Source organism: Ursus maritimus, unplaced genomic scaffold, assembly GCF_017311325.1.
Source record: "Ursus maritimus isolate PB19 unplaced genomic scaffold, ASM1731132v1 scaffold_15, whole genome shotgun sequence".
Taxonomy (NCBI): domain Eukaryota; kingdom Metazoa; phylum Chordata; class Mammalia; order Carnivora; family Ursidae; genus Ursus; species Ursus maritimus.
In genome coordinates this window covers 24,263,720-24,287,203 of record NW_024423897.1, presented here as the reverse complement: position 1 = coordinate 24,287,203, position 23,484 = coordinate 24,263,720, and the positions used below count along the sequence as shown (strand labels likewise).

The window sequence follows — 23,484 nt, the reverse complement described above, 5'->3', positions numbered from 1 at the left end:
TATGCTAAATAAGTCAATCAGAGAAAGACAAATACGTTATGATTTCACTCATATGTGGAATTTAAGAAACAAATGAGCAAAGGGAAAAACAAAAGAGAGAGAGAGAGAGAGAGAGAGAGAGAAACCAAGAAACAGACTCTTAACCCTAGAGAACAAACTGATGGTCACCAGAGGGGAGGCGGGTGGGGGGAATGGGTGAAATATGTGATGGGGATGAAGGGGAACACTTGTGATGAGCACCGAATGATGTACGGAAGTGTTGAATCACTATATTGTACACCTGAAACTAATATTACGCTATGTTAACTAACTAGAATTTAAATTAAAACTTAAAAAAAAAAACTATTTTAAGGATTAATAGCATATGGAAGGAAGACCCGGAACATGTAACAATGTTAAAAATGTTCAATTATATAAATGCTATTGTAGCTGCTGCTGCTGTTATTTATTATTATTATTATTATTATTATTATTATTATTATTAGAATGTGCTTGGGAAATCACTAGTAGTTGTAGGAACATGGGTAGTATTTTGGTAATCCTGCCTCCTTTTGCCCCTATAAAACACTGAAAGGCCCTGTCATCAACTATTATATCAAGGCGAACCTACATTTGTCAGGCTGTGAGTTTAAGTAAGCACCTCTGGGAGTAAGGATAGTAAAATCCATACCAGCAGCCTCGGAGGTATTCCTGAGGGGTTGGAGGTCTTATATCTCCGTTTCCACTTTCTGGTTCTAAACTTTCTTTTCCTAAATGAAACCCTTTCTCAGCTCAACAAATATTTCCAGCATGAGTTTATCATCTTAAATCAGTAAGAGACAATTCAGTAATCAAGACGAATTCTCTTGCCTGACCACCAGGTGAGTATGGGAGGCCTGGCAGGCACTGCTAGACATCTGTCTTGATTCCATCCCACTGTCCTTGGTCATTTCAGCCCCACAATCACAGCATTTGCCTCTTGTCCTGTGCCCTTGCCTTTGCCTCTGGATCTCCCTTTCTCTGGTGTTCCTGCCCTTGCCCCAGGCAACAGCAGCTCCAGGCCTATCTTCTGCCCAGGGGGTTCTGAGGGACGGTCACCTCACAGACGGGTGGATATATTTTTCTCCTGAAAGACGTTGTGACAACGCATTTTTATGACTATTGGGAAATGATAAGAGTCCCAGAATCTCAGATCTTGGAAAAGATGAAAGGTCTTACTTTTCAACTTTCAGTTCAGGAGGAATCTTATTCTGTATCCCTGAAAGATTGTCATTCGACTCTTGCTTCTGTTTGGATAGCCCTGAAGATAAGAAAGTCAGGTCTCCATAAGGCAGCCTTTTCCATTCTTTGACAGGATGAATGTTTAGAAGATTGTTTGCTCACAATCTCTTAATCAGCACTTACTCGTGCATCGTGTGCCAGGTGCTGGGTTGGGGGCAATGATGAGTAAGATTATTTTTGTCCTCAGTGAACACTTTATGTTGAGTCAAAAAGCTACATAATACAGTGGTTAAGTTGGTGAGCTCTGGAGTCTGTTTTCCCAGGTTTAAATTCAGCCAATAATACTAAGAAAATTTCAGCTATAAGATGCTAAGTGCCGAGGTTCTGATGTAAAACATGGTGACTATGGTGGAAAACACTGTATTGTATAACTAAAGTTTGTTAAAAGAGTAGAACTTAAATGTTCTCACCAAAAACAAAAACAAAAAACCCAAGGGTAACTATGTGATGGATGTGTTAATTAACTAGATGGGGAAAACCCTTTTACAACGTAAATGTACATCAAATCATCACAGTTACACTTTAAATATTTTACAATTTTAAAATAAAATCTTAAAAAAAGGCCTAGAATATATCTTATGATTTTATTTCTCAATCAATTAATGTACAAATAATTATATTTGTATAATATAATTGTAGTTAAACTGACTTAGCAGGGTTCTTACAAAAACGAAGTTTTACAAGGAATTGCCCACATGGCCCTAGGAAAAAGTTCAGGAGCCTGACTGAAATTTCGTCAAGCAAAGAATCTTGGTCACACTGTAGAAAGAATGATCTGTTCTAACATAATCCATCTTTATTACTCAAACCCCTAGTGCTTAGGAGAACTTGGTGTTCCAGGGAAATCTGAGAACTGATTATATTTTAGGATAACATATCCTCCCTTAAGATTTAAACCTTATGTCTTTGTTTGGTAACAGTATGAACTAAGCCCCGTTTCACCGGGTCATAACAAAATCTTCAATATAGAATTATTGATTTTTTGTGATCTCCGGGCTCCTGCCTTGTTATGCACTTCAAGTATTATAATAGAAATCTCACAGAATAGACTTAAGTTTCCAAGTATACATCCTGGCTATTTCTTTAACATACTTTATGTTAAATATAATAGTAGATACTATGCCTAGGAAAGTAGGAATGGCTATAGCAATAAAAAAGGGTAAATAGATTGCTCTACTAAGACAGAAAAATTGCCGTTAGGCAGTAAAGGGAGAAAGGACCCAGAAAATTAGCCCCTTAAATATAAAATTGTGGTATCCTAATCCATCGGTTCTCAAGTGAAGAGGTGAATCAGATTCTACTATGTATTTGTGCATGGTGTGTGTGTGTGTGTGTGTGTGTGTGTGTGTGTGAGAGAGAGAGAGAGAGAGAGAGAGAAATCTGAGTCATACACTGGACCTACTGAATCAAAATCTTTGGGTGGGAGGGAGCAGGTGTTGAAGACAGACATGTAAATCTTAAAAGTTCCCCAGAATTACTCCCTCTAAGTTCATCTTTTTCACATTTGTTTCTTCTTGCTAGTTAAAAAACAGAATGTACTTCTATGGAACCCAACCATAATTTAACAATCATCAAACAAATCAGTGTTAAACCATGGTATCATGCCACAGCTCTACAGCCTATTACAGATGAAATATTTTGGCCTGCAGAGTGTTCTTGGTCTTTGGTGACCTGGTGACTCTGCCCTTGGTGTCACAGGTAAACAGATCATTTGCAAAGTGACTTCATAATGGGGTCTCATGTTCTCATATGGGCTAGAGCCCTCAGTTAAAGAGAGTTGAGCCTTTGAGGACTTGCTAGGAAGCTCTTGACAGAGGGAACTCTGGTGGATAAATCACATTGTTCCTTTTGGGAAAAGATGAAAACTTCCTTTGTGGCTATTTTGGCTACCAGCTATTTCTCACGTAAGGATCTGTCAAAGAACTTTGGGGAGGGAGTAAACATTTGACATTCTAAGAGAAGAAACAAGCCAACAGTAACTGTTTTCTAGACGTATGGATTTTTCAACCTGCGAAGTTTTTCTCAGAGATGAGTTTACTACCTCAACCAGAATGAATATCAGTGGTGAATCCACTTTTCTATATTCCAAGAACTCTGCCATAGGCAGGTTCAGAATCAATACCTTAAAGGAGGATTGATGAGAGGTATAATCACTATTTGACAAATAATTTGGTCTTTTGAGTTGATAATCAGTATCATTTCTCCTCCCATCTCTTCCTAATACTTTCCCACCATACTCCCACACACTGGTATTGTGTGCGTGTGTGTGTGTGCGTACACGCACATGTGTGTGTGTATTCAAATACCTTCTACACAAAACAATATCAGTTTCTAACACGGCTTACGATTACAGGACAACCTGATGTTATCATATCTCAAGAGAGGGCTCAGCTTTTCTACTTAATTCCAGCAAAATGGGAAGGGAAACCCATGATGTGAAACTAACTCTGCGAGTGGAGTGGTGAAGTGGAAGGGAGGCAGGGAGGGCATTCAGCTACAGTAGCTGAAAGAAGTCAAGGCTGTTAAGTAGAATATAACATATGAAGGTAATAGGACTGTTAATAGTTTAGGTAAGCAGTTGTTGACACAGAGATCCCAAACAGTGGAAGAGGCTTCCTTATAAGCAGATAGAGTTTGGAAAGATGATATTTAAGACAGGCAATAGTCAAAAAAGAAGGCCAGTATCTAAGATTTCTGCCAGCAGGTAGCGAGGCTGACTATCAAGAACTAGACTTTGTCTAAAAGGGGTCCATACAATGTCTGAGCAGCCCGGCAGTGGATGATCTGCTGAGTCGCAGAGGATGAAGCTTGGTTTTAAATCTCTCCTGTCAGAAGTCAGCATTAAATCGAGGAATGGGTTATGGTTAAATTCTCAAGTGGGACACTAAGTGTGTTTGGGGAAGTGTTTTGGCCATCAGGCATGGCCAAGCAAATCCTGTGTGAAGGAGACACATATTTTTCTAAGATTTTCACGGTTATTAATTTATATGGGATTCCTGAAGGGGTTAATTAACTGGTTGCATCTCAATACTACATTTTTTAGTTGATCCTCTTTCCTAAACATTTTTGTTTCAGATATTTTTGGTCACCATTCATTGAGGGTAAGTTTTCTACTTCCTACATGAGAATGATTTTTACAATCAATACAATAGTATTTCTATTAGGTTGAACCACATTAAACCACATGAAATTGCTAATATTTGAGCATTTCTGATATATATAATGGCAATGCATATAGTTCAATCTACCCATCTCTGTCAGAATAGATGCTGGGGTAAACCAGGATTCATCCCTGTCTCTACTATTCCTCTATCTCCTTATATACTGCTAGTGATTAAAGCTCCTTATTTCTGATTTTTATTTTTTTCCTCCTTCTAAATTCATTGCTCTTGCCTGCATATTAAGTTCTCCTCACTTCTTGCCTGTATTATTGCAATGGCCACCCAATGGTCTTCTTGCACTGAGTCTGATACAGGGGTTGGCAAACTATGGCCACCTGTTTTTTGGAAGTAGAGTTTTACTGGAACACAGCCATGCTCATTACTTGATGTATTGTCTCTGGCTGTTTTTAGGCTACAACAACAGAGCTGAGTAGTTGCAATAGAGACCACATGGCTTAAAAATTATAAAATATTGCTACCTAGCTCTTCATAGGAAAAGCTCGTCAATTCCTGTACTAACTCCACATTCTAAGTGTGGGCCTTCTAAAATGCAAATCTGACTGAGACCTCTCTCTTTAGAACAGTGACTTCTAGTACCGCTGCAGGATAAACCTTTTTGCATGCCTTACAATACCTTATAATACAATTCCCCTTTCTCACCTTAGTTCTAGGTAACTTAAGCTATCTTGGGCTCGATGCTATTTCAGTTTTGTCTTTGTGTACATAATTCTCTCTAATCAAATTATCCTTCTTTTTATACTCATATCCAATTTTAGAAAGCATTTTCATCTTGTAAGAATCCACTGAAGAATCAATTTTTTGGTAAAGCCTCCCCAAACAAACCTTGTAGCCTTACTCATTAAAAGAAGAGATGAGAGACATAAACAGTATTTCCCAAAAAGTTATTTGAGTACCTTCTAATAATATTAGTGATGATTTTAGCTAATTTAACAGTGAATATTTTTTATTGCAATAGTCACAGTTTTTCTTTAATGCATGTTAGGAAAAAAGAGGATTACAATTTCAAATCCAAGATATGGATAATCATGTTCAGGACACTTTCAGGGTGAGTAGTCAAGTTTAAAAATAGAAGCCAATTCAACAAAAAATATTTTTAAAGAAAAATGGCACATGAATTTGGAAGGAATTATGAATCAAGTAACTGAAATTGGCAAACACTGTTGTCAATAATAGGAGCCATTTAAGTTTTGTGGATAGGGCAGTACCCTGATCTATAGATATGTGGATATACTGTGATCTGAGCCAATAAAATAGAAATCTGTGGCAGCTCACTACTTATCTGCTCATTACATGGTGCTCAGGAACTTTCTAAGCCCCCCCTTCTACCTATAGACAATTTACTCTGTCACTCAAGTCCTCTAAATCCAGCTTACTCCAACTCTTGGACTATGGAGGAAGAAAAGTAAAATAAGGAGATACTGAGGAAATCTTTTCTCACTATTCCAGCCTCTTAATCCTCAGAGGACTGGACTATAGCCAATACCAGAGTGTGACCACTCAGGGTATTCTGATCCGGGCACCACAGTTAAAGGGGGTTGATGAACTAAAATGATTTCAGAAGCCCTTGGACAGTGGTTGCAGGCATTTTTGTCACTTCCCAGAATGTTCTCTTTCCCTTCTAACAAGTGACATACATTACACAGCCAAAGTTCAGGGCTGTAAAGCCTCAGCTGCCTTTCAAAGTGGAAATCCAAAGGCTCTGGCTGCTGAATTTAAGATAAGGAAAATTTCACGTTTAAAGTGTGAAGGAAGACATATTTTATCATTATCTCCTGTCTGCACAAAATAAGACTCCCAAGCACTAATATTAGAAGCCATTAAGATCATTACAGGATAGAGAGTTTGACCTGTGAGTTTTGTTTTAGGACGTTCCATGCGGTTATTATCAAAAGACGTCTGTACAAAAGAAACGTATATGCTCCATAAGAGTCAGCCCGTTGTGCGCTTCTAATAATGTTACATATTCTAATACCTGCATGTACTGCTTCGCTAACATGTAAGTGAAAACACCAAACGCAAAACAGAAACTTCTTTTGAGAATCATGGAAGTGTTGAATCACTATATTGTACACCTGAAACTAATATAACACTGTATGCTAACTACACTGGAATTAAAATTAAAACCAAAAACCAAAAACCAAAACCCTTCTACACATTCTGGAAAATGTGCATGAAGTCTGCAAGATGTGATTCTATAAGCTAAAAATGTCACTGGGGTCTCAGTTCGGCTGGCTGAACGTAAGGAAACTGGGGGGGAACCAGGGACTAAACCACCAGGATTCTGAGCCCCACCTCCAGCCCCAGCGGGGGAGCCCACCCTCTATATGTTTCGGACATTAGGCTTCAATATGAGATTATATGTGATAAAGATTTCTGTTCCTAAAATGTTTAAAAATCATAGCCGTAAGAAAAATCACCCTTTTTAACTTAAGACTAAAGCAACAAGTCTCAGCACTCAGTCAGAAGGTTGAGTCCTGCCCCTGTGGTTAAGTGATACTGGGAACTCGCATAACCCCTCTCTACCTCAAGTTCTCATCTACGAGTCTGACATAAGATTTCCTGCTTTACCTGCTAAATACGCTATGACAACAGTGACTCTTCTTTCCTGGTATTTTCAAACATACGAAGCTCTTTGCTGCTTCGGGACCTTTGGGCAAACCGTCCTCTCCTACAAGAATGTTTCCCCCGTCTTTTCACGGGACTAGTTCTTCCTCATTATTCGGGCTTCAGTCTGAATCCGTCTCCCTTATAGATGCCTCCCCTGGCCATCCTACCTAAAATAGATTTAGCTCTGATAGTTTTCATGTGCTTCTGTTCCCTTCATAAGTCTTAGCATAACTTCCAGATATTTTATTTTTCTGTTTCTTTATGTTTGGCCTATCACCAAACATAAGTTCCACAAAGTCAGAGGGCTGGTTCGTGATTTATTCTCAGCACTTAATACAGTGTCTGGTGCCAAGGAAGCACTCAATGAATGAACAAATGAACAAATGGGTTCTTAGGGGGGAGGAATGTGACCACGGGCATAAAAAGCATTTTTAAACCTAAAAGCACTCTTTATAGGTAACTTGTTTTTTAATATTAGCGCTTGTTGCTCAATCTCTCAGTTTGAGTAGTTGGTTAAGACTAAAGACTCTGACTCTATAGACTAGAATTGAAATTTCAGCTCTTCTATTTAAACCATATGATCTAGAACAGATAACTTAACCTCAGTAATTACCTGAGAAGCTGACCATGAGAACTGAAAAAGACAATGCATAAAGGGACCTTAGCATAATGCCTGTGTCATGGTAGGCCCTCAGTAAATAATAGCCCATCAGTGCCTTGTCGTGTTGCTTCCAACTAGACAACCTACCATCCCGGTTTGCCTGAGGCTGAGAGTTTTCCTGCAGCGTGAGACTTTGAGTGCTAAAACAGGATAGTCTCAGACAAACCCAAATAACTGGTCATCTTACCATCAACAGGCCTTCCTATCTAGCCCCTAGTGCTCCTTCCATATTTACCAATTCTTTCTTTCACTGAGACATAATGACCTATATACCACAGTCATCCTCAACCAGTGCAACGGTACCTTCCAGACAATCTCAAAACCTCATCTCATAGGCTTCCAATGTGGTGGTCATGATAATCTCATGGCACACTGAGATTCCTTACAGGAAAGAGAAATTGTACAGAACACCCCTTCTCCCAAATTTATTATTAGCTCTCTGCTTCCTTCCTTTCTTCAAACTTACTGTTTACCCTCTTCTCTAGGATCCCAAGGTTTCAGGGAAATGAAAAGTAACTTCTCATTGTTAAGAATTTATCCTTAGGGTTTTAATTTAAAAGCAGAGTGAATAATCAATTCACTCTTTTAGAGTATACAATCCAATGGTCATTAGTGTATTTAGAGTTGTGTGACCAACACCACTATCTAATTTCAGAATAAATTTCATCAAAAATCTGTATCCCTGCTACCACCCCCCCAAAACCTGGCATCCACTAGTCTACCTTCTGTCTTTATGGATTTGCTTATTCTGAACAATTAGTATGAATGGAATCATACAATATGTGGCTTTTTGTTTCTGACTTCTTTCTTTGAGCATAAGATTATCAAAGTACATCCATGTTGTAGAGTGTATCAGTTCTTCATGCCTTTTTACAGTGGAGTAATAGTCCACTGAATGGCTATACCACATTGCTTTTATCCATTTGTCCGTTAATGGGCATTGGGTTTTTTGCACTTTTTGGCTATTACAAATAATGTTGCTATGAACATTCATGTACAATTTGGGTGAACCTTTTCATTTCTCTTGGGTATATACCTAGGAGTGGAATTTCTGAGTTATATAATAACTCTGTGTTTAACATTTTGAGGGACTGCCAAACTGTTTATCAAAGCAGCTGCAACATTTTACAATCCCACAAGCAATTGTATGAAGGTTCCAATTTCTCCACATCCTCCTCAACACTCATTGGTTGGTACTGTTCATCTTTTTTATGATAACCACCCTAATGGGTATAAGTGGTCTCTTGTTATTATATTTGCATTTCTCTAATGACAAATGATGTTTAATATCTTCTCATGGACTAATTAGCCATTTGTATATCTTCTTTGAATAAATGTCTATTCAAATCCTTTGGTCACCTTTTAATAACATTACTTGCCTTTTTATTGTGGAGTTGTAAGAGTTCATTATATATTTTGGATACAAGTTCCATATCAGATATTTATTTGCAATATTTTCTCCCATTCTGTGGGTTGTCTTTTAACTTTATTAATGATATCCTATGAAGCACAAAAGATTTTAATTTTGGTGATGTTTAATTTATCTATTGTTGCTGATGCTTTCATTCTCATATCTAAGAAACCAGTGCTTACCCAAAGGTCACAGAGGTTTCCTTTGTTTTCTTCTAAGAGGTTTACAATTATTAGTTCTTATACTTATGTCTTTGATCCATTTTGAGTTAGTTTTTGTATATGGTATGAGGCAGGACATCCAACTTCATTGTTTTGTATATGGATTTCCAGTTGTCCCAGCGCTGTTCATTGAAGACTATTCTTTCCTCCCTGAATTGTCTTAACGCCCTTGTTGAAAATCAATTGACCATAAATACAAAGGTTTATTTCTGCAGTCTAACTTCTATTCCACTGGTCTGTATATCCATCCTTATGCCAGTAATCATATGTCTTGATTACTGAAGTTTGCTGTAAGGTTTGAAATTAGGAAGGGTGGATTCTTCAACTTCATTCTTTTGCAAATTGTTTTGGCTATTCTGGGTCCTATCCTTAGAAAGTTTTAAAGGTGTTGTCAAAGAATAATGTACAGATCTGTTCCGCATAATAGTTTTAAGAGTAACATACTAGGAAAAAATGAAATATTCCAATAATAGATGATGGGATTCAATAATCTGTAGTATAACTGTAGTCAATACTTCTTGGGAAACGGTCATGGAAAGCAATTGTGTCACTGTTTATGATAATCCTACAAATATCAATGCTCCAATGCCCTTTGACTTTGCTAGAAAGAAATTTACTATTTTCGAAGGTTTTCATTTTCCAAATAGTTCTTAGATGAGTTCAAAGATATTAGTAGCACTGGAGGGAAATACAATTTTCTTAGACAAAATCTGCTCCTTTTCCTATTGTGGCACTGCCACTTAAATATCCTTGTCCATGTCCATCTCCCCAACGTATAGTACACCTATGTCCTACTGCCAATCTTCTTTTTGTCCCAGTCTAGTTGAGAAATCCATTCTGCTTCTCATGGCTGGCCATTTCAGACATTCACACATAAGAATTATCTGAGTCCCCAGCTGTCACATTTATCTCCTTTAACCTGCAGTTTGTTTCTTCTCAGATTTTCGAGGCATTCCAAATGTGGGGCCAGGACACATAAGATGAGGGGACCAAACACAACTTTACACTATCTGCATGTGTGTCTCCCTCCATCCTTCTGGCTCTAGCTCAGGTGCTGCCAGTACTTCATTTCTGCATCCTGAGGCAGTCGGAAGGTTGATCTGCTTGGGCACACCAAAGACCTCTGGCTGAACATTTTGCTTAAAGGCTCATCCTTTTTAAGCCATATATAACAAAAAGAAATTTTACTAGACATTACCTATTTAGTTTTCTAAAAATTAGCATGATACAATAAGTTAAAAAAAGGGAAAATATGAGGCTATAAAATGATACATACGGTTATGATCAGACTTTTGAAAAATATATTCATTACATATACACTGAAATATAAAATATATTAAAGAGAATACAGGATGAGGATTTTCGAAAGCTCATAAATAAATGGATGTAAATTTTGTGCTTATTATCAGCCAGGAACTGTGCATGCTACTACATAGTAATTACCTCATCCAGTATTCAAAATGATCCTGTGAAGGAGGTATTGGTATTCACTCCCATTTTATAGATGATGAAACTGAGGCTTAGAGTAACTTAGGGACGTATCCAAGATGTCATAGCTCACAAGGGAAGAAACCAAGAGATGAGTCCAGAAATCTGATATCCAGAGCCTACAAGTTAAACTTTGCATTATCTTTTTTTTTTTTTAAAGATTTTATTTATTCATTTGACACAGAGAGAGAGACAGCCAGTGAGAGAGGGAACACAAGCAGGGGCAGTGGGGGAGAAAGAAGCAGGCTCCCAGCAGAAGAGCCCGACGTGGGGCTCGATCCCAGAACTCCAGGATCACGCCCTGAGCCGAAGGCAGACGCTCAACGACTGAGCCACCCAGGCGCCCCTAAACTTTGCATTATCTTATCTCATGATTAGAATCTTCTATTTGGCTGGAGTTTTAGGATTTTTCAGAATAATTTCTCATATTTATCAATTTGTCTCATGAATATTTAATAAGCACCTCATAAGTTCACAACACTGTGCTAGGTGCAGAAAAAGGGGAAAAAATACTATTATCATAAATAATACATGATCATAAAGCCTGCCACAGCTTAGAAAGCACTTTCCCAAACAAGGCGCCTGGGAGACCCACCCTAATACTGCCCCGTAGGCAGGAATACAATTATTTCCTTTTTTACATATAAAAGAACAGGCTCCAAAGTTAATTGTTGCCCAATGCCAAATAGGAAGTATTTGCAGAAGATGAACATTTTTATCATTGCCCAGTAGCTCCTCTGTGGCTAGTGTTAATTTAAAAAAAATGGATCACTTTTTGAGGGGGCGTTGGGTGGCTCAATTGGTTAAGCATCTGACTCTTGATTTCGGCTCAGGTCATGAATTCAGAATTGTGAGATGTAGCCCTATGTGGGGCTCTGAGCTCAAAGGCAGTTTGCTGGAGATTGTCTTCTTCCTCTCCCTCTGCCCCTCCCCCTCTCTAAAATAAATAAATCCATAAAAAAACAAAAAATGGATCACTTTTGCATGAAAAATGCAATAGCAAAAGCCTATTGACTATAATATAATTTAGAACAAAATGTAGTCATTGGCTTGCTGCTGTTATTTGGCCAAAAAGGGCAAATATCTTCAATTACGTTTTCTATATTGCTGTCTTTATATTGCTCTTGACCCCTATGTCCTTTGCCCCCAACAATAAAAATCCTTCCTCCTTGCAGTTCATGGAGTACTCTCACAGTGAGCCTTAAAGAGATTTCTCAGTAGGTACCCATAATTGTGGACATTTTACAAATAAGGTAATCCTGGTTCAGGAAAGTGAAAAAATTTCCCTAGGATACCTCAGCGAATCATTGTTTGCCCCTCCCTGTACTTCTCTTTTTTTTTTTAAACTTTTTTTTTTGATGTAAAGTTCAATGATTCATTAGCTGCGTATAACACCCAGTGCACCATGCAATACGTGCCCTCCTTACTACCCATCACCAGCCTATCCCGTTCCCCCACCCCCCTCCCCTCTGAAGCCCTGTACTTCTTAACATACAGGTTGACACATTTGCTAAAAGCTCTAATAACTTTTCACCATGATTACAAAGTAGAGGATTCTCAAGGGTGAAGGAAGAGTGAGGGGAGAGCTTATCTTTGTAGCTATGGGTTATTTGTAAGTCAGGCATTTACAAATCAAGGCCTCCTTTCCCTTAAAATCCTTACTGGAGTACAGCTAGGTTAGAACGAAGGAAGGTTATGTTGCATACAGATAGGTCTCTAAATATTTATATCCATTTCTCTTAGAGCTTTGAAACTCACTCTTCAAATTCAGTACAATGGAAAATGCAGAAAGACCGAAAAAGTCTGGGATATGACGTGATTTTCCTTTGTCAGGAGTGAACCCATTTGAATTAAGCATCATCTTTCCTTCAAAAAGTGGAATTCATTATATTACTTTATTTTTAAAATATCAATAAATCTTATCCCAACGGAAAGTCCTCTTTAACTCAAGATATTTTTAATGAGATGCGCCAGAATTGTGTTTCTAGAAAAAAAGAATTGAATAGAAGTGAACCCTGACTTTGAGCAACTCATAGTCTGATAGGCTAATTGGACAATTCATTCAATATCAGTCAATATTCTTTAAAGTACTCATCAGACTGACAGATTTGGTTAAATTCTGGGACCTCAATGGTATTCAAAACAGGTCTACGTCCGAGTTTACAATCCAGCAAGGGAGCAAGAAAATGAATGATTATTTAAAAATATGTGGGGAAGAAAAGGACCCCATGACTTCTAGGAGCCAACCTTAGCATTGCTCCAGGTTAGCCTCCTACTCACAGTTGGGCTTAATGTTCTGTTTAACATAAACAATTTCATAGAACATTAACACCCAGCAAAGCCACGATGAATCAAGACAAAGACAGTACCATTCCATAATCACACCTGTACAAAGGCAAAACGTGAACATTATACAAACTACAAAATACTAAACATCTCCTAACTAGACTAATGTAAGTGACTGCCGATTCTCTACCAATTACAACTTTAGCCGTTGGCTATTCTTCCCTCTTTCTAAATAAGACCTTCTAAGATATCAAAGTGTAGAATTACTCCACTCTTGAGGGCATGCAATCTAGAGCAAAGCCTGTCTTCCTTAAATTTTCCCCAAATTAATTTGACAATCCCAAATCCTACAATAAATCTTTTCTAATATCCTTTTACTGAGCTGCCTTATGGCTTCCCGTGTGTGTCTCCCTCTCCACAACAAAGCATAAACCCAACTTGTTCAACTCAAATGTTCCTGGTGTTCTTTGGCTGGAGGGCATTGACAAATGTAAAACTTGAAAGTGGCAACAATATCATGCCTGTCGCTCAAAACCCTCTTTTCTCACTTCCCTTTCAAGGCATGGAGAGGGGCATGAATAATATGAAAATAGGTGATATCTGAACTCTTAAGGGATAGGGAATATTTTATTCATTTATTTTTTCATTCATTGACTCATATAATACCTTGTTCCAAAAATAATTCAAGGTGACAATATTATACAGTGGATTGAGAGGTACAAAGTAGAGGGCGGCTCTCTGAGAACAGTCATCTAAAGACAACACTGACCAAAGAGACATCTAAACACAATGGAACCCTAAAGGGGGATGATGATACCCCAAGTGACACTGACCTCTAACCAAATACTCCTTTCCCCACAGCTCAGGCTCTCCCTACACTTTCCTCAACCTGGAATGACTTGTGAATCACCTCCTGTCAGGTTCTACTTGACTCCCTGTCTCCATAAGCATCTTCTTCCCTTGTCTGGAAACTCCTCATTTTCTTTCTTTTTTTTTTTTTTTTTAATTTTTTATTATGTTATGTTAGTCACCATACAGTACATCATTAGTTTTTGATGTAGTGTTCCAGGATTCATTGTTTGCATATAACACCCAGCGCTCCATCCAATATGTGCCCTCCTTAATACCCATCACTGGCTTATCCCAATCTCCCACCCTCCTCCCCTCTGAAACCCTCAGTTTGTTTCCCGGAGTCCATAGTCTCTTGTGGTTCATTCCCCCTTCTATTTACCCCCCCTTCATTCTTCCCTTCCTTCTCCTACCGATCTCCCTGCTATTCCTTATGTTCCATAAATAAGTGAAACCATATGATGATTGTCTTTCTCTGCTTGACTTATTTCAGTTAGCATAATCTCCTCCAGTCCCGTCCATGTTGCAGCAAATGTTGGGTAATCGTTCTTTCTGATGGCTGAGTAATATTCCATTGAATATATGGACCACATCTTCTTAATCCAATCGTCTGTTGAAGGGCATCTTGGCTCCTTCCACAGCTTAGCTACCGTGGACAATGCTGCTATGAACACTGGGGTGCATATGGCCCTTCTCTTCACTACGTCTGTATCTTTGGGGTAAATACCCAGTAGTGCAATTGCTGGGTCATAGGGTAGCTCTATTTTTAACTTTTTGAGGGACCTCCACACTACGGCCATACCAGCCTGAACGTGCCTGATCTCCTCTGGAGACTCTTCATTTTCATCCCCATCTCAATCACTATCCCCCTACTGATGGCAAGCTCAGTCTGATCTCAGGATCTAAAACAAAACAAAACAAACTCATTTATTCCCCCTTAGTCTTAAAGAATTTAAGAAGCTCTAGTTTATTTCTCAGGTAAATCCAGGTCACTCTTGGTCAAAGAGTGATTTTTAAGTTGATTAGTACTGTTCTCATAAGAGCCATTAAAATGTGTGTCTGTGACTTTTGCTTGTCACAAAGACTGGAGTGGTACTACTAGCATTCAGTGGACTAAGGCTCTGTAATGTACTGGAGAGTTCCACATGGTGAAGAAATGACCCATCCAAAATGCCAATAGTACTCCTATTGAGAAACATCTCACCCATAGATGGAAAGTATCATTTCCAACCCTGCCTCTCCCCGTGCCCACACTAGGTATCAGTAATCGATGATCGTACACTCCACTGAGCTCTGTGTGGCCTCAAAATCTTGTCTCAACATAACAATCTAGGCATGCCTTGCCCATCAGATTTGTCATGGAAGACAAAACCCATTTTCCATTTTAAGGCTAAGGAAGCTTCATGGTTCTCGAGATGAAGTCTTCACCTGGTACCTTAATCCTATCCCATTTCCTATGCCTGTAGCCATGACTTGGTCATCTGACTGCTTTCCCAGTCCTTCTAAGCCAAGCGCCCTGTGAGGGAGGTAAGTTCTGTGGCTGGGACCCTGCACCATTCCCAACAGGTGTCTCTGACAGTAAATGCCAGCTTGCCAGCATTACCTTGCCACACATAGAAAGAAAGAAAAAGAAAGAAAGAAAGAAAGAAAGAAAGAAAGAAAGAAAGAAAGAAAGAAAGAAAGAAAAAGGCTTGCTCCCAGCACAGTGAGTGAGTTACACCCTCTAGTGGGGAAACCACATGTAATATAACCAACTTCTTTGGAAGACTTAACACCCAAAAGAAAATCCAACTCAAAGTGACTGAAGTTAAAAAAAAAAAAAAAAAAAAAAGTTGTGTGTGTGGCACTTTCTATGGCTCCTACATCTGAAAAGTCAAGAGGAATCTCTGAATTCATGCACGGCTAGATGAGAGTCTCAGAAAAAGATGCCAGAAATTTTTCTCTCCATTTTTGGGATCCATCCATGCTTTCCTAGATGTTGTCTTCATTTTCAGATAGACAATAACCACCCCACCCCACCCTCACCCCTCTGGCAGATCTAAGCAGTTATAGACTTAACAGGTTCAGCAGAAGACAGCTTTCCTTTCCTAAAACTTCTAATAAAGGATTTGAGGCTTATGAGACTAGATGGAATAAGATTCCTGACTCAGTCTAGAAGCTATGGCTACAGCCATGCTTAACTCATTGAAATGGACTGAATTATAAGGCACTGCAGAGACAGGGGTGATGAAGCTGTCTGTATGGACTAGAAGAGGATGAAGAATTGTTCCCAAAAGGAATACTGAGGCACTATAGCCAGGATAAATGAATCAAAGTCAAGCAAAACAACAACCATTTTGACACTATCCTTTCTGGAAGCCATCTTCCCTCCCCTGAGTCTAAAATTGCCCTCAGGCCTGTGTAAAACTCAATCCCCTGCTTTTTTTTTTTTTTTTTAAATTAACTATTTAGCCCTTCCATATCATAATAACACTTTACTGTCTTGGTAGAAAGCAAGGAAATGTCACCTAGAGATCTAAGCCTTCTGAAAAACACGCTTTCATAGTCATACAAAATTGACTTCCCATTTCACAAACCATGGAAAGTCTGGTAAGAGGACCCCAGGGCATTTATGTTCTTATTACTTGCTCTGTATCTCTAATTTTGCAGAGCTCTCCTTCAGCTTCTCATTTCACCTGATACAGATGCCTTACTCCCTACCACTTTGGTGGAAGTGAGGCCTTCCCCATCTTCCTTCATTCCTCAAGCACTTTCAAGGCTATTTGGGGTAACAGATATTTTGTGAAAGTTTGAGACAATAAGGGAGGACAATGGCTAGCAATCATAGGAAATATATCAAGATTCTTTTGGTTAAGAGTGGTGAAAATCCAGGGCACCTGGGTGGCTCAGTCAGTTAAGCATCCAACTCTTGATTTTGGTTCAGGTCACGATCTCAGGGTTGTGATATTGAGCCCTGAGTTGGGCTCCGTGCTCAGTATGGAGTCTGCTTGGGATTCTCTCCTCTCTCCCTCTGCCCCCCCCCCCCAAATAAATAAATCTTTAAAAAAAAGAGTGATGAAAATCCAACTGCAACTTAGCTTAGGCTAAATAAGAAATGTGTGGGTTCATGCAATTAGGAGGGTTGAGGGTGGGTCTTAACTCAAGCTCAGCGATAGACTTAAACAATACCAGGGGTCCATCTCTGCCCTCTGCTAGTCTCTAAGCGCCGGTTTCATCATCTCCCATACAGACTCCATCTACATGAGATAATGGCTGCTACCTCCCCAGTCAAGTGTCTCTAGAGCCAACAGGAAAAGAGGTGGGGGTGGGAAGAAGGGAATACTGGGACCAAGTGCAACACCCCTCCAATTAATATGCAACTATAATCCCCAGATACGGGAAACAGATTTTTTTTTACATGATTAAGTGTCTTATAATCCCCAAAAGATTCAATGTAAATATATAAATGAAGATTGAATTCTATCTATATTACTATTATGTGTTCAGGAACAATCTATAAATGTCATTTAAAATATTTGTCTTATTTTAAGAAAATATAGCATATTAAAGGATATAATGAAATGAATCTTATTCTAATTTGAAGTTTTTGATTGAGTATTGATTTAAACTTAGAATTTTAAGTTAAAAGAATAAGAATTTTATAAGAACTAAATATTATTGGCATTTTGAGAAGTTATCATTTGCCATATTTATATGTTTAATTGAACAGAATTATAATGCTTATTTATTTGGGAAGGTTTTATTCGTGAAGCAAATGAAGCACTTAAAAGGGAAAACTGAGTGTATTAGATTTATCCACTCATTCATGAATTCCTTCATTCAACAAAACCTAACTGTGTGTCCACCCCCCCGTATCTGTTCAATTTTGAGAAACCAATCTACCTCTATGCTTATTTATCTGTCTTCCCTTACCAAATTAAAGGTTTGCCATCACAATCGTTTCCTTGCACCTAGTCCAATTCCTGGTCCCCGAGCACTCAGGAAATATATATTGAATGAATGAATAAACCACGTGAGGCCCAAAATTACAACTGTTCTCCCTGTTATCTTTGGAATTCAGGGACCATCAGTTTCTGTTAAAGTATTGGGTTTACCTAGGGGACCATCTTCCATTTCTTTCCTTGTAATAGCTGAATGACATTGCTTCACCTCCTGCTTATAGGGAGGTAACTTGTTCATTCGGGGGAGGGGGAGAGTCACAGGGTAAGCAAGGGGAAACAGTGAATCCTGTGTGCAGCTGGAACACACTGTTTGTGAAGGGAAAAGAGACTGAAATGGTAGGCCACAACCAATGTGTATTGGGCCTTGGACATCTGATTAACAATTCACAAATGTATACATAAAGGTTAAAAATTCAATCACAAAGAAGCCATTCACAAAATCCACAGTATGCTTTAGGAAGATTAATCAGATTTTCATTTGGAGGAAAAATGTGTACCATTTAGTAATTAGGAATATGGATTTTGATGTTAGATAGCTCAGATTTCATGATTCTCTGCAATTTACTAGCTGTGTGAACCTTAGCAAAAAACTTAACCTCTTTGAAAGTGGGTTGCGTTTTTATAAAATGGGGCAAGCGGTACTTAGGTCACAGAACTCATCGGATTAAATGTAATGATGTATTTAAATGACTGGCAGAGTGACATTGTGATTACAAGAATGCAAAAAAAAAAAAAAAAACAATAAACCCCAAACACAATGAAAGTAAGACTTTGCAGGGGAGAGGCTAGAGCCAGGATGATTGCGGAGACAGACAAACAATTAAGAAGTAGTGACACAGAAGCCCATAGGGGGAGGAAAAGTGAGTTAAAGAGGGTGCTTGCAGTTATTTCAAGTCTAGCTGCAAACAGCTTGGACTGACTCAGTGCCTGCTGCGCTCCTGGGCATCCTGGCATTCCCCTGAAATGTTCTTTGTACAAGTTTCCCAGCCTGCCTAGGAGCAGAGACTGGTTCCTAGTCATCTCTGCAGCCCTAGTGCCTAATATATTACCAGGTTCCATGAAATCTTTTTAATAAATGTCGACTGATAATAAATAGTTCTTGACATTTCAAACAATTTTCTAAAGAGTAACTTCTTTGCTCTCATATTTCTAGAGATCAGGCTAAAAGATCTGTCCTAGATGTAGTGACAGTGAAAACACAATATGAGTAACTGTAAAAAGAAAGCTTATTAGTTTTTTAAGCTTCATCCTCAGTCTTTTCACTTTCCTGTGACATAACTTTGATTTGGTGCAGTTTGGTCCAAAATAAAAATAAAAAGCAAAGGCCTTGTTACTTAATGCTTTCCTCAGAGCTCAGGCTTATAAAAGCCTCCCATGCAGGTTTTTCCTTCTCTCTGTTTCTCTTTCTCTTCCTACCTTCTTTCCTTCTCTCTTGTTTTGTTGCTTTTTTATTGTTGTTACTGTTGTTATATTTTTGGGTTTTTTTCCCCCTAATCTACCACCTTGTGTTTGGTTTTGAAATTGCAATTCTCTATGTATATACCTATGTACAATATCCTTTCTTAGGATTTCCTTATGTAACTCAGGAAAGTGTAAAATGCTTTGAAAATGAACTTCAGAAATACCACATGCTAAGAGTTCAGCCCTTGCAACTTCAACTATAGCTGAGAAGAAGGAAAGAAAAGAGGCCTCTCGACAGTCAAATAATAACAGCTGAGCTTTGTGGAGTTTTTGATGTATGCCAGACACTGTTCTAAGTGGGTTACAAATATTTCCTCATGAAAGAAGAGAGAAAAGATGTGGAGAAACTGGAATCCTTGTGCACTGCTGGTGAGAATGTGAAATGGTGCAGATGATGTGAAAAAATTAAAAATAAAATTACCATATGATCCAGCAATCCACTTTTGGACATATATGTGAAAGAATGTAAAGGCAGATCTAAAAGAGATATTTGCATACTCATGGTAACTGAAGCATTATTCACAATAGCCAAGAGGTAAAACAACCCAAATGTCCATCGATGGATGAACGGATAAACAAAATGTGGTGTATACATACAATGGAGTATTATTCAACCTTAAAAAGGAAGGAAATTCTGACATATGCCACAACAGGGATGAACCTTGAAGACATTATGCAAAGTGAAAGTAGCCAAACACAAAAGGACAAATAATACATGATTCCACTTATATTAGGTATCTAGAGACAAAAAGTGGAATAGTTGCCAGGGGCTGGGGGGTGGGCAGGCATGGGAGTTGTTTAGTGGGTATAGAGTTTCAATTTGGGAAGATAAAAAAAAAAAAGTTCTGGACGGTAGATGGTAGTAATTGTTGCATGGCAATGTAAATATACTTAGTGCCACTGAAGTCTACACTTAAAAATGTTTAAGATGGTAAATTTTGTTACGTGTATTTTTACACAATTAAAAAAAATGTAAAGAATGATTTATGTGCAGACTCAGAACTATTTGTACTGGTAGGATTACCAGGCTTTCTTTTTGTTACCTGTGCTACTAAAATCTACATATGTCCAAAAAAATTAAAAACAAATAAATAAGGTAGTGTGGTAAATTAAAGATGGCCACAAATTCTTTGCTTTTCCCCTTGAATCTAGGCTGGCTCAGTGTCTTCCTGACCAATAGACTGTGACAGAAGTAACTTCTGCGATCCAAGGCTAGATCGTAAGAAGTCCTACTATACTGCTTGGAACAGCTCACTCTCTGCATTTACGGTCTCTGAGAGCTCCCTCAGCAAGCACTTTGTTGTGAGAAACCTAAACCAGAGAAAGAGGCCATGTGCAGGCACTCTGTTGGATAGCTCTAGCTGAGCCCGTAGTGGGCTTCCAGACTGAATTGCCAATAACATAACATTCGTTTGAGCCTGACTGTTTCAGCTGACATCTGACCGCAAATGTGTAAGAGACCCCAAGCTAGAACTGCCCAGCCAAGTCCAGTCAACCCACAGAATCAAGACAGATCACAAATTGTGTTAAACCACTAAATTCTGCAGTGGTTTATTATGTAGGTATCATAATGATGTCCATTTTTACTTGACAAACCTGAAGGTGAGAATTGAAATGCTTGCTCACTGGTCCCTGCCAGTCAGCAGAGAAACTCACATTTGAAGCAGATCTTTCTAAACTTCTAAAATTGTAAAGCCTGCATTGCTGACCACTGAATACAGTTTCTCAGTCAAAAGCGGCTACAAAAGGATTTACTTCTCAAAAAATCCTGTATATAAATTCATAGCTGAGTTGTCACATTACTCAACTCCAAGGGTAATGTGGATGACCCCACTGTGCATGGTTCCTCCTGCAGCTGTGCATTACACAGGCCCCATGGCCATAAGAAGGGAACCTGAACAAACCCTGTCCCCTATCCTCAACCAGAGTTTGTTCTCTTAAGTGTTAAGACCTTCTAACAAATGTTCAACCATTGTCTAAGGACCTAAGAAATTTCAAGGAAGAAGAGAGGCAGGTTCTAGAACCTATGAGAGTATGAGAGGTAAGAGGTATTTAAATATTTAATTAAGGGGCACCTGGGTGGCTCACTCGGTTAAGCGCCCAGGTCCTGGAATCAAGTCCCGAGTCGGGCTCCCTGCTCCTAGGGGAGTCTGCTTTTCCTTCTGCCATTCTCTCTCTCATGAATAAAATAAAAATAAAATCTTAAAAAATTAAAAAGGAGTAAGAATTAAAAAAAAAAAAAAAACAAACCCACAATGGTTCAGGGCCATTTAGTGTAGGGCAGATTTCACTGTAGAGGGCAGAGCTTCCCTGATGATGCTACTATGTGAGAGCAGGGAACACTAGCTCAGGACTCTAATAATACCCACACCACCAAGGAACAAAAAAATCTTGGAGGTAAAGGGATGCACACGTTCTGCCTTAAAATGTTAAAACTGGGGCGCCTGGGTGGCTCAGTCAGTTAAGTGTCCAACTCTTGATTTTGGCTCAGGTCATGACCTCAGGGTCCCGAGATTAAGCCTCACATCTGGCTCTGTGCTAAGCTGGGAGTCGGCTTGCTCCTCTCCCTCTGCTCCCCGTCCCTCCCCAAATGAATAAATAAAATCTTAGAAAAAGAATGTTAAAACTAGTTTTTAAGTCTTTTTATACACAGCAGGCACTCTTAGCACTCAGAAAACATCTCTATTCAGCAATTATTATAATATTTGTAGATAAGCTTTTGTTTCCCTTTCTAAATTTGAAGTAGGAAACATACCTTTATTTGGGAGTATTTCTGGTCCCACCACAGTACTCTTAAGGAGGAATGCTAATCACATTCAGTAATATATTCAAATAAAGATTCAACCCATTTGCACTGAAATAAACTTTACTGAATCCTTTGTATCTATGTCAAGCTCAGTGCTTGACTTTCATATATAATTCCTATTTGTTTTTCTAAACGGTCCAGAAAACAAAAAAAGCCAAAGTTTGTTTTACTGTTTGATTTATTTTAGTTCAAATATGAAAGATATTGGCGGAAGCAACTAACATGGGAACAGGACTTTATTTTCACTTACAGGAATAATGCAATATTCCTGGGGATTAAGATGACCAATATATAAATATGATGAGGTTTTGTTGCTTTTTCTTCCCAGAGCCCTAAATCAAGACACGTGGTTTGACACCTGGACTGGCGTAGCGAGAACTGTGAATGCCATAATAAGCTGAAACCTATGATGCCAAACCATAGTAGAGAAAAAGGAAAAACCAGGTTTGGCATCAAGAAAACTCTAGGAAGGACCGCGCCCCCACTGCAAAGTCCATGTTCAGTTCTTTCTACAGCAGAATTGTCTAGCTGGCCCTGTGTCTTTTCAAATTGGGTCTCATGCACACTCTTNCCTAAAGATTATTTGTATCTATTTTAATTTATGCATTTTAGTCCATTTTACTTACATGTATGCAGCGGAGAGAACGTGGGATATGGAGGGTAAAATTTTGCGTTTCAGTCCACCTGTGCGACATTGAGTACGTCAATTAACCTCTCTGAAGATAACATTTTATCCATTAAACAAAGGAAAAAACCGATTGATTCCTGCCCATATGTTAAGAGTGGTAGGGAGTTCTTTATGAGACACTTATGTGAAAGGTTTTTGAAACCTACCAAATACTGTTAATTATGTGCAGAAACAACGTCCCCCAAACAGAGAAGGGCTGATTTATTATTAACAGCTTCAACTGTCCCCCGCGACTCTTCTCCAAAAAAAAAAAGATTTTCCTTTTTTAGCTAAACGAATTCTGAAAAAATCCCTCCTGGAACGCAGTCGTTTTGCAAATGCCAAACGCCAGGTTCAAAAGCTTACCCAAAGCCGCCGAACACCAGAGAAGTGAGGCGCAAACCACAAAAAAGTGACTGCCTCCCTCGCCTCAGACTCGCTGCACTTCCGGCGCGGCAATGCTGTCATGGAAAGACGGAAGGGCTCCAGCCCATCATGAACCGCCACGCTCAACATGGCAGCCATGAGTCGACGTCCGCGTCCCACACCCAACATGGACATGCGAAAAGAGCCCAGACCCGGAAGACAACCCTCCGGAAATGCCCGGGCGGCGGCGGAAGCGGAAGCGCCGCGGCGGTGGGGGG

The 23,484-nt window shown here is 39.0% G+C and overlaps 1 protein-coding gene across 3 annotated transcripts in view; it reads right to left on the bottom strand.

Moving 5' to 3' along the window:
• LOC103664616 (sperm-associated acrosin inhibitor-like) overlaps positions 1–23,421 on the bottom strand; it is a 124,080-nt gene extending 100,659 nt beyond the window's left edge. Inside the window, exons 1-2 of one of the 3 annotated variants that reach the window (XM_040630437.1) lie at positions 23,207–23,421; positions 22,800–22,857 (exon numbers count right to left, since the gene is read on the bottom strand). The gene's annotated coding sequence lies outside the window, so the exon portion shown is untranslated. The remainder of the gene's footprint in view (positions 1–22,799; positions 22,858–23,206) is intronic. The other 2 variants (XM_040630436.1, XM_040630438.1) reach the window with 2 other exon arrangements.
• Between the last annotated feature and the right edge of the window lie 63 nt (positions 23,422–23,484).